General features: G+C 36.2%; 1 long non-coding RNA gene across 1 annotated transcript; it reads right to left on the bottom strand.

The window, feature by feature from the left end:
* Positions 1 to 10305: 10305 nt before the first annotated feature.
* On the bottom strand, positions 10306 to 11026 carry LOC137235832 (uncharacterized). The gene is made up of 3 exons (XR_010948063.1): positions 10798 to 11026; positions 10478 to 10634; positions 10306 to 10414 (listed from the first exon to the last, which is right to left on the bottom strand). It is a non-coding gene; the product is annotated as an uncharacterized lncRNA (long non-coding RNA).
* Between the last annotated feature and the right edge of the window lie 598 nt (positions 11027 to 11624).

The raw sequence follows: 11624 nt of genomic DNA, 5'->3' as shown, positions 1-11624 counted from the left end.
GTAAATTCTGCTAATTTTGGAATGTATCTATGATAATAATTTACCATACCAATAAATTTCTGTGCCTGTTTAACTGATTTTGGACGTTCGAAATTGCGAATAGCTGATACCTTTTCATCGGTAGGTCGAATACCTGTTCCAGAAATATTATGTCCTAAAAAATCTATATTTGTTACACCAAAAGTACATTTACTTGGTTTAATGTTTAAACCGTACTCTGTGAGGCGTTGAAAAAGGATACGTAAATCTTTTAAATGTTGTTCTTCGTCTGTACTTGAAATAAGTAAGTCGTCGATGTAAGCATATACAAAATCTAAGTCACCTACTATCTCATTTATGAATCGTTGAAAGGTTTGTGCAGAATTTCTAAGTCCGAAAGGCATTCTCATGAATTCAAAGATACCAAAAGGAGTTGTAAAATATCTTCTTCAGCCATAGGAATTTGGTGATATGCCCTAACTGAATCTAATTTTGAAAATATATTTTTATTATGAAGGTTCATATTAAAATCTTGAATGTGAGGTAAGGGATAACGATCGGGAACAGTTACAATATTCAATCTTCTAAAATCACCACATGGATGCCAATCATTCAACTCTTTTTTAGGTACAAGGTGAAGTGGTGATGCTACTGAAGAATTTGAAGGCCGATAAATGCCTGTTTTAACTAAGAAATCAAACTCCGATTTCGCGACTTTGTATTTAACCGGATCTAAGCGCATGGGCTTAGAAAATGGAAGACTACCTTCTGTTACAAGTCGATGTACTGTTGTATGTTTAACAGGTTTAGTATAATCTGGCTCTGAAATTCTTTTAATAATTTTGTAAATTTATTGTCAACCACAAATAATTTAGGTAATAGAATATCACAAAAGTAGGATACTGTATTAACTGAGAGATTGGTTAATGGATCTACTAAACGTTTATGTTTAATGTCTATAAGAAGACCATATTTACAAAGAAAATCAGCGCCAATTATTGGCTTGGCTATATCCGCAATCAAAAATGTAAAGGGAAATTCACGTCTTAAACCTAAATTTACGTTTAAAAGCCTTTTCCCGTAAGTAGCAATTGTTGAGCCATTAGCTTCAGTGAGAATTATGTCTGAACGTTTCGTATGAGGAAATTTAGACGCGGGTAATACCGAAATTTCTGCTCCACTATCAATTAAAAAACTTTGTTTGTTTTCTCTATCAAAAATAAATAAGCGACGCGTCGAAAATTCTAAATTTCCGTTGTTCGTCGCTGCAAAAACGGAAGAATTTAGAATCTTTGGTTTTTGTTATAAGAACAAGGTTGTTCACAACTTCTAGCATTATTTCCAAATTTGTAGTGAAATCTACACAACCAATTTGGATTACTACGCGTGTTAGAACGATGCCTAAAAGAATTTTTATAATTATTCCTAGAATTAGAACGCGACCTAGATTGATTCCGATACACTTCTGTTTTAATTTCTGCTAACTCCAAAGAAAGTTTCTGAAAACTTTCACACATTAAAGAAGTGGTATTAACTAAATTTTCAGCAACAGAATTTTGTGCTACTAAATTCGAAACCGCGTTAACCGAATATACTTCATTTTTATTTATGACTTCCCAAATATTATCAGCGAGTTTTGTCAATTCGTTTATATTAGTTGAATTGGAACTAGCTAAAATCGCACTTAAATTTTTGGGAAGTTTTCTTGTCCAAATCTTTTTAAGAATATTTTCACTGAAATTTGAACAGGCAAGTAAAATCAATGATCGATAAAATTCTGAGGGTTTACGATCTCCCATCTCAGAATCACTAAACATTTTATCTAGTTTTGAACTTTCAGTTAATGAATGCCTTTCTATTAAGATTTTCTGAAGTTCAGAAAACTTATTAACTTGGGGGGATTTTGAATAAAATCTAAAACCGTTAAAATTACTTCCTGTGGAAGCGCGGTAATAATATGTTCATATTTTGTGTTCTCTTGCGTTATATTTTTAGTACTAAATTGTGTTTCTGCATGGATAAACCAAGCTTCTGGACAACTAGTCCAAAATTGTGGAAGTTTAATTGATGTTGCGGAAATTTCATTTGATCTTATATTTTCGTAAGGATTCGAAATATGATCAGAAAAATTCTCATTCGGTAAATCAATTAGTGAGTCATTTAAATTGCTTGTGAGTGTAGTTTGTATGTTGTGTGTATTGTTGTGTGGGGAGTGAAACATATTACCCGTTTTGAAAAAGAAAGTTAGAGAATAAAATAGCAAATTTAACAAGGGATGACAAAAAGTCGTTCCCTGTTAGAAAATCAATAAAACAAAATTAATCTAAATCAGTAAAACAGTTATATAATTTATATTAAATAAATACTATGCTGAATTGAAGGAAGAGTTCACAATTTAAAATTTTTTAATTTTGCTACTACCTTATGGAATGTAAATAGTCCTAAATAAGTTACCAATTGAATGTAAATAAATTGGCTTAATTACTCGAGATTTAGTATCAATATGAAATTGTTTTTTTGAGATGCAGGAAGATGAAATTGTTGCTAGTAGTATATCAGAAGTATCATTTACGTTGTGTAATTCTTACTTTATTAACAATAACGATAGCGAAAGTGACGGAAGTGTCATTGATAACATCAGAGGTTGTTAAGGTTGATATAATCAATGGTCGTTATTGCTATGAAACCAGCTCTATCTTAATTCTAGGCGCAGCAACATACACGGTATGTACGAAGACGCACACAGCTAATAGCGTTGAGAACAATAATCGTAGTGACTAATTGTGAATGAAATGTTTGTATATCACCATAAAATTTGTTGTTCAATGTATCTGCAACTGCATCTAAAATTTTGCTGTAATATTAGTTCTTCTATGTATCTGCAACTGCATCTAGAATTTTGCTGTAATATTAGTTCTTCTATGTTAATATTAGTTCTTCTATGTTAATATTAGTTCTTCTATGTTAAGCCGTTATAATGCCAAGAAATTATATACGATGACCGATATGGATACGGTTATCCCACATTCAAAAAACAATTACTGCACTCGACAAAAGGCGGGATCGCCAATTGTAGTTCCAATATTGAAATATAAAAGGAACTATTTTTATGTAATAATTAATATATTTTTAATTGAATCGTTAGTACAACAATTGAATTTTCACAAGAAAGAAAATTTTTGAAGAAAGTAAATTCAAAATTGAAAACCAAAAATACATGAATACATTTAAAAATAATAACAAAATTACAAAGTAAAATATTGTAAAGTTAAAATTATAAACAAACCCTACAGTGGGTAAACTTTGGTCCACCGTAAAGTCCCTATCGAATCCGACTAAGCACAAAGACAAAGTTTCCATCGCCTATGGCGACAAAGTGCTGTCGGATGCGAAAAAATGCGCGGGCGCTTTCTGCCGACAATATATAATGCATCCTACGGTCGACAAGGATAGACGGAGAGCCAATAGACACGCACATAAACACAAATTCAGCGCGTCACCAATCACCATCACCGCTAAAGAGGTTGAGGGCGCCATTGGTCGCGCTAAACCATCCAAATCAGTTGGCCCAGACGGCATAGCCATGCCGATGCTTAAAAGCATAGGGAAAGAGGGTTTCAAATATTTAGCGCATGTCTTCAACCTGTCTCTTTCCACCTTTGTCATACCCGGGAAATGGAAAATGACCAAGGTGGTCCCGCTACTAAAGCCTGGGAAACCAGCTAACATAGGTAAGTCGTATCGTCCGATATCTCTCCTATCGCCAGTAGCAAAGACGCTTGAAGCCATTTTGCTCCCTTATTTCCAAGCAAATTTGCAGCTAGCCTCTCATCAGCATGGCTTCAGAAAACTCCATAGCACTACCACCGCGCTAAATGCCATTAGCACCCACATAAATTGCGGTTTAAATCAATACCCCCACCATAGAACAGTACTCGTAGCGCTAGACCTATCAAAAGCTTTTGATACGGTCAACCATGGCTCGTTACTGCAAGACCTGGAAGGGTCTACCCTTCCCCCATGTCTTAAAAGGTGGACCGCAAATTATCTGGGTGGTCGGCAGGCATCGGTGCAATTTAGAAATGAAACATCAAAACCAAGGAGAATTAAACAAGGGGTGCCACAGGGTGGTGTCCTATCCCCACTTTTGTTAAATTTCTACATATCTAAGCTACCTTCACCACCGGGAGGAATCACAATCGTTTCCTACGCCGATGACTGCACAATAATGGCCACAGGCCCAGGCCCAAAGATCGATGCGCTATGCAATAAAATAAACGGCTACCTCCGTGATCTCTCCAGTATTTTCGCCTCGCGAAACCTGGCATTATCACCGACTAAATCTTCCGCGACCTTATTTACAACATGGACGTCCCAAATGTCGACCATTTTGAACATCCACGTCGATGGCACTACGCTACCGACTGTCCTACACCACAAAATCTCGGGTGTGACGTTTTATCAGGATCTACATTTTGGTGAGCACGCAGCCGCAATTGTTCCGAGAATTCATAGCCGTAACAAAATCCTCAAATCCCTCGGTGGCAGTACCTGGGGAAAAGATAAAGAAACGCTCATGACTACATACAAAGCAATTAGCCAGCCGATTACGTGCTACGCGTCAGCCATATAGTCGCCAAGCCTAAAAATTACCCACTGGAAGAAACTACAGGCCTGCCAAAATACTGCTCCCAGAATCGCCACCGGCTGTCTTCTTATGTCCCCAGAACACCATCTGCATAATGAGGCGAGAATACTCCCCATCAGGGAGAGAAATGAGATGCTGACCAAACAGTTCCTGTTGAATACCCAGAAACCTGAGCATCCCAACAGACATCTGATTGATCATCTCCGTGAGCATTTTGAGGAAATACGGCACTTGAGCACCCAGCCGTATGAAGCGAAAAAACACAAGCAGATCCTTGGTGAACTCCATAAACAGGCCTCGGACCTTTATGCCGGGAATTGCCCGGTGAATCCAGTACTTAAAGAAAAGTATCCAAAACTCGCGGAAGAGGAACGCATACTCCCCAGGGAAACGCGTGGCACTCTTGCTCAACTTCGTTCTGGATACTGTAACAGGTTAAACTCTTACCTATCCAGAATCAACCCCGACATACAAAATGTATGCCCCGCTTGCAATGTGTCCCCACATGACACCAACCATCTCTTTAATTGTAATGTGGAACCAACGCCTCTAACACCACTTTCCTTATGGTCCACCACTGTTGAAACGGCAAGTTTCCTTGGACTCCCGTTGGAGGATTTGATGACAATTTGTGATCGGTCGCGGCTGTTAGGTGGGGCGAAGCATTGCTACAACAACGAGGTGCGAGCAATCACAAATTGTCATCAATGTCCTCTAACGGTGCTCCAAGGAAACGTGCTGTTTCAACAGGGGTGGACCATAATGAGAGGGGTGTTAGAGGCGTTGGTTCCACAATACAGTTAAAGAGATGGTTGGTGTCATGTGGGGACACATTCAATCAGGACATATGTTTTGTATGTCGGGGTTGATTCTGGATAGGTAAGAATTTAACCTGTAACAGTACCCAGATCGAAGTTGAGCTAGAGTGACGCGCGTTTCCTCTGCTAGTTTTAGGTATTGTTTTTTAGTACATGATTCACCGGACAATTCCCGTCATAGGCGTCCGAGGCCTGTTTGTGGATTTCACTGAGGACCTGCTTGATTTTTAGCTTCATACGGCAGCGATCTCAGGTGCCGTATTTCCTCATAATGCTTACGGAGATGACTCCTTAAGCCCCTGGGCGGTATGGGCTCATCAATCAGATGTCTGTTGGGATGCCCAAGTTTCTGGGTACTCAACAGGAACTGCTTGGTTAGCATTTCATTTATCTCTCTAATGGGGAGTATTATCACCTCATTATGTAGATGGTGTTCTGGAGACAAAAGAAGACAGCCCGTTGCGGTTCTGAGGGCGGTATTTTGGCAGGCCTGTAGCTTCTTCCAGGGATTAGTCTTTAGGAAAGGCGACCATATCGGGGACGCGTAGCATGCGATCGGCCATATCGTGCCAATTCGTGCAGTCGCCGGCATAGGAAATGATTGTAACTCTTTCTGGTGGGGAAGGGAACTTTGACATGTAGAAATGAGATTAGGCGGGGATTGGACACCATCCTGTAGGACCACCTTTTTAATTTTCCTTAGCTTTGAGATTTCGTTCCTAAATTGAACCGACGCTTGTCGACCATTCAGATAATTAGCGGTCCATCTTTTTAGAAAATGTGACAGGTGTGAGCCTAATATGTATGTACGCCTTGGAGTAGCGTGCTGTTTGATTGTGTCAAAAGCTTTTGACAAGTCAAGTGCCACGAGCGCCGTCCTGTGATGGCGATATAGTCTATACCCCATACAAACGAATTGTTCAGATAAGGAGCTTTTCTTCATTTCTGCCCCATTTTAAAACCTAAAAGTCTAAAATTTCATCAAATACTTACGTGTATGTCATATGTTATTCAGATAAGTTCATAGCTAAGTCAAGCAGACCACAAGAAACGTGATACATTGTATTCTCAAACAAATTACTTACTTTTTTATTTTATTTTATATTTATCTAAAAATTCGCTCCCTTAGTTCAGCTCCGTTCATGAAAGGTATGTCCCGTCCTTCCTTGTTATACCTTTCATTAAAATGAAATGGTATATTAATTTAAGTATACCAAAATAATCAGTATGAAGAGCTGAGTTGATTTAGCCATGTCCGTCTGTCCGTCTGTCTGTTTGTATGCAACTAGTCCCTCAATTTTTGAGATATCTTGATAAAATTTGGTGAGCGGGTGTATTTGGTTGTCCGATTAGACATTTGTCAGAACCGGCCCGATCGGACCACTATAGCATATATCCTCCATACAACCGATTTTTCAAAAGAGGATTTTTTGTCATATCTTCCTCAATTTAACAGATTGAGCTTCAAACTTCACCATATACTTTCGTATATTGTACATATTGTTTTCTCAAAAAAATTGATGAGATCGGTCGTATATATAGTATATATCCGCCACAACCGATTGTTCAGATAAGAAACTTTGCGCAATTCCTGCCCAATTTTAACGGCTAGAAGCTTCAAATTTCACCAAATGCTTACGTATGTAGTATATATTGTTGTTTGAAAAAATCATAGAGATAGGTGGTATATATATTATCATATAAACTGTCATTTTTGCCCCTTTTTTACGGCTAGAAGCTTCCAATTTCATTAAATTTCATCAAATACTTACGCTTACGTCATATATTGTTGAAATACGTGATTCGTAGTCATAGTTTTTACACGCAGACCACAAAAAACCTGAAATTTTGCATCCTCGCACAAATTACCTACTTATTTTTTATTTTATATTTATCTTAAAAATCGTGTAGATATGTACATCTGTTCACTATATATTTCTTATCTTATACATCCGATTATTTTTTGGAGATTACGAACGAGATAAGATTATTGTTCAGCCCCATTCATGAAAGGTATGAAATCTTCGGCACAGCCGAAGACAGTACCGTCTTTACTTGTTTTTAATTGATGTTGAAAACGATAAAGTTAATAGTGCCCTAAAGTCAAAACTACCACTCATTACCATATGTTATTTAAATAAGTTTTTTTTTATTACAGCATCACATCACCGTAACAATAGTTATAATTCAACACGCGTATCCCTATCAGTACGTTGAAGCGACAAAGATATGATGAAAGCAATAAATATAAATATCGGGAATCGAATACAAGCTAATCGCTAAGGATACAATGACTCCACTGCCTGGAGTTTTAGAGGTCAAAAGTCCCAACATGAGACTTCCTTACTACACTAAAAACCTTTCTTCTAGCATCACCACAGCGTTGAATGCCATAACTAATAAAAATTGCTGGCTTAATGTATGATTGAAAATCAGAATTAAAATGTATTTATTATATATAATAATCTCGTGTCATGGTTTTACTGGAACAACTCCTTCAGAAATTACTGAACCGAATTTTGTACGTATATATGGTAGGTGTGCAAGAACGTAGCTAAATATATTTCATACTTTTGGGTAACCAGGGCCGGGAGATATCTACCTAAATATGGACCCCGGAGACCATACAACGAGGGTTTATATACCCTTGCTCTGTTCTGGAGATAGAAAACTATATATAAACCAGAGGTACCTCCAAGGATTTTTGTTTTAACGATATGGGTTTCAAACGAAAGATATGAATAAATGATGGTTTTTATTTCAATATCTTATTCTGCTCCCGAGGTATTGGCCTAAACTGGGGTCGAGATAAAAGGTAGAGGTAGATGGTAAGAGCAACAGTAGTAATAGAGGAAAGTTAGAAAGGAAAAGAAAGAGGGTAAGAAAAGACATTAGTGTGATGGAGGGATACGGAAAATAGTAACGTCCGGGTAGGATATTCGCTACTACGGATTCAAAAGCAGGCCTGGCGAATTTCCGATGCGGTCGCCATTTAGAAACAAAAGCTGTAATATTGAACAAAGACATCTACCCTATCCACAATTTTCTTGAACTTCTTCATTCGAAAATACCATTCCTAATGTAGTCACTTTTAGCTGATGTTTCTTGGTATTTAGGCCCGAAAACGACCTATCGCAAAATAGAATGGTTTCCCAATGGCCCCATAACGCTGAGTACTATAACAGAAGTAAAATTAAACTTGTATACTTTATTTAATTAACTGTTTTGTATGCTGTCTTAAAACAGGTACTGTGTTACACAAAAATAAAAATTAATTCATAAAATGCATTTAAATTTGCTGACTTCATGTATATACATTTACTTATTACTATATCGACTGCTGAGTGGAATACCTCGGCTGCCAGTTCGAAATCGCCCTCTTTCAAAAGCATGGCATTTTCCAAACAAACTCTGAAACAGTTTTCGAACTAGCAGCCGAGGTATTCCATTCAGTAGTCTATATATAGTCTTGTTTTTGTAAAGAGAATTAAATTATAAAATTCAAAATATATTTGTCTAATTATCACAAAATTGAATTCCTCAATTCAATCATTTTAAATTTACATACATATTTGCACACATTCATAACATAATTCAGTTTATAAATTCGCTTACTTGCCTAAAATACTAACGATTATTTATATTTTTTTTTAATACTTAATTTACCCTTAGCCCTGCGAAACAAATACAATATCACTAAGTTTTTAAATTCATTGCCCATCACATTTTAAATTCATTGTTGTTTTTTTTAACTTTTTTAATTTTAAAATTCTAAAATACTAACAATTATTTTTCTTTTTTAAATACTTAATTTACCCTTAGCCCTGAATTTCGAAATAAGTAGACTATCACTAAGTTTTTTAAATTCATTGCTTATCACATTTTAAATTTATTTTTTTTTTTTACTTTTTTAATTTTAAAATTTATTTGCATCTTAATAAAAATTGAGCAAATGCTTCAGCTTAAGACTTCCGACCTTCTGAAGTTTCAGATATCTTAAGAAAAAGCACTTATTTTTTCGATCGTGATATTCACGCTTTTGTGTACTCAGTGCATCTGTTGTATAAACTTGGGAGGGCGTGAGCATAATGTGTTGTGAAGTACTTAAAAAATGCTATATATCACGATTTAGCAACAATTGAAGTTGATTGTAGAAATATTGAAGTGTAAGCGTAACATACGTACAAGTTGTTTACTAATATATTTAAGCAAATGAATTTGATTAAGTGTATTTCAGCATTTTTCAGGTACTTCACAACACATTATGCTCACGCTCTCCCGAGTTTATACAACAGATGCACTGAGTACACAAAAGTGTGAATTCCTTGGCTTAAGGAGCATTTAATTTCTCCGAAATCATATTCTTGATATCCTCGTAAAATTTTCTTTTTAACTCTAACTTTTTTCATAATAGTTCTCCTTTGCACTCTTTCTTTTTCGGGGATTGCTTGTTCCAATAGTCAAAGGTACTCGGTTGGAGGCTACTTAGCACAATGACTCTGGGCTGGCAAATGAGTTTCCACTGGACGCTGACACATCTCCTAAAGGATCGTGATTGCAAGTCGACAAACACCTTTATGTGCAAGCTATATTGCGCTTAGACTCGGTGTTCGATGATGAGTCTTCACTGGACAACAACAGGGTATCACGAAGTAAACATGACCCTATCAATAAATATAAACAAATATTGTATTTAAGAGAAACTAATAGATGACCAATCAGTGAAATATTTACCAACAGCAGCCAACGAACAGCGCTCAGATAATGGCCTTTGAATTCTTGAGCCTAAATTCAGGCTTTGAGAATTTGAGATTATTGGCTCGCGGCCAAAAATCTCATTAATTTCCTCCATAAATGGAGCTTTGCAATATGTCGCACCGGTCTGCCTGTTGTTGTCCTTGACGCTTTTATACGCTATCAAAAGTGTGCGCATCTTCGCCTCCAATGCCTTTAGTGTTACAGTGGTATCCTACGAAATCAATATAAAACATAATCAACCTTTTGGATACAAAATTTTGTAAAAGAAACATACCAAAAAGCCTCGCCCAAACATATCTTCCAACACGTTCACGTAAGCAACGTAAGCATACTTCTTTTTCCTGCTATGCTTAAACTCGTCCTTTCGGGCACTGTAGCACTGCAACAAAAGAAGCGTCTCCTCCCTCGTCCAACGTTTCCTTGATTCTTTTCTGAAAAAAAAAGTGAGTAAATATGCATTATTATTATTATTTTTTTTTTTTTGAAATTTGGTTTAATGGAGGGGACTATATTAAAAGTCACATATTCCAGGTTATTATCAATATTAATGTTGTTTAATTAATGGATTAAATTTCCAAGGTTGTATAGACGCACATTGAGCTCCACCAGTACACAGTGGTAATACCAATTCGGCCGGAACCATGTGTAGCAGCTTGCTATTAGTATTTGACTATCCGTGATTTGTAAAATGGTATTTAAATGGCACCTCGTCAGGTTATATTCAATTAGTCTTCGTATTTAGTGTTATATTTTAAAGAATTTATATTCACTCGTCATGTGTACATGACTGTACATTAAAATACGAAGATGTTTTCTCTCCCGTTATTTGTCCTCAGTGGTGTTATATGTATTTTTGTGAATTATATATGAGGTAATCTCTACCCCGTTACATGTTCCGTTACTTGCACTTAGATTTCATAACAGTTATGTATATGTGTAAAACGAAAGTTTTACGTATATGCTTTTATTTCTTGTAATTTTTAAATAAATTTCATGATGAATGTATTTGTTAACATTGTAATGATAAATTTATTTTGCCCGATAGCAATTAATGTATTTTTGCACAAACTGCGTATTTTTATTTTAATGTTTTTGCGCAATAGCAATAGAATTTTTTGCACAATTTGCATAATTTTTACAACGAACTGATAAACCGCACAATTATTAAGTATTTTGAAAGCTTTTAATTAAATTATTGTCATTTCGAATCCCGCACTATCAGCCATTTTATTCTCAACCGCATGAACAGAGTCTCTTTATAACACGCGGTTGAGTTGTGGGGAAACCGAACTTGACGCGACGACGTCACAAAACGAAGTCATATGCATTATTTAAGATTTTTTATAATATTTACACAAAAGTACTTACATTTCTCCTGCTGACATATTGTTTTTTAATTAGGGATGGTAAAACAGACTAAA

Source organism: Eurosta solidaginis, unplaced genomic scaffold, assembly GCF_040869045.1.
Source record: "Eurosta solidaginis isolate ZX-2024a unplaced genomic scaffold, ASM4086904v1 ctg00001103.1, whole genome shotgun sequence".
Taxonomy (NCBI): Eukaryota; Metazoa; Arthropoda; class Insecta; order Diptera; family Tephritidae; genus Eurosta; species Eurosta solidaginis.
Note: the sequence above shows the minus strand (reverse complement) of the source record. Positions and strands in the feature narration are given on the sequence as shown.